Genomic DNA, 1115 nt, shown 5'->3' with positions numbered 1-1115 from the left:
AACTTATGGTTGATTGTAATAACTTTCCTCTTCAGATGGTTAAAAGTTAAAATTACCGGGATTATATTGTTGACTGGACATGCTTACTACATTTAAGTCGGCTGGATTTAAGGATATTATTGTCCTCTCTAGTTGCTAGTTATTAGTCCCTACCTGAATTTCGATTTCTCATCGTTAATGACTAGTATGTGCTATTATTACACACAAAAGATATTTTCCACTTTAAAATGGCCACATTATTCTCAAATTTGTTTCTTTTAAAAAAAAAATTGTGGTCCATTATCCATGATGACCACGGGTGCATTCTGCATAAGGCACCAACTAAAATAAAGCAGCCAATAGACAACTTCAACCAAATTATAAAACTATGATTAACGGAACAAAATAAGGTAAAGTTTTTGACTAAAGAGAGCTTATGTCACTGATTTTGGACTATTTATACATCCACTGATTATATTACCCTTAAACATGAAGTAATCAAGCATGATGCTTTGGAATCCCCTCCATATTTTATGACACAAATCTCTTAAATTAGGTATATATATATTGATCGTATCAAATGTACCTTTCTTCACTTATTTTTTTAATGCCCTAAGCAAAAGTTGGATGAACTACTCTTTGCTCTCAATAATAAACTATCCTTTGTGTTGTACTAGAAGGTATCGCTTTGTATTAGTAGTAGATCAGTGTGCTGGCATCTAAGATTATTATGACCAATAATAACAATGACAGTCTCTATAATCTTAATAAAAATACAGTTTTGCGTGTGAGAAATCTCAATATTCACAACATATATACCTATGGTACTAATATTACATCTATTTAAAATTTGTTTTCACAGTATTAATTCAAATTACATTATTATTTATTAATGTGACAATTAATTCCACACACATTAATTAACTTTGTTTGTCTATTCTTTGAGGGGAAAGGTGTAGACTGGAATACTGGTGGAATAGGTAGAGAACCACTTCTATGTTGTAAATGAAAAGAGGAATATTTGGTCTTTTGTTTCCGATATTAGCATCAATTAGGTTTTATTTGGTACAAAAATGGAGAATTATATACATGGTTTTAAGTGTTAATCTATACAAATATATTAAAAGACGTGCGTG

Source organism: Beta vulgaris, chromosome 5 (genome assembly GCF_026745355.1).
Source record: "Beta vulgaris subsp. vulgaris cultivar EL10 chromosome 5, EL10.2, whole genome shotgun sequence".
Lineage (NCBI taxonomy): Eukaryota > Viridiplantae > Streptophyta > Magnoliopsida > Caryophyllales > Amaranthaceae > Beta > Beta vulgaris.
Note: the sequence above shows the minus strand (reverse complement) of the source record.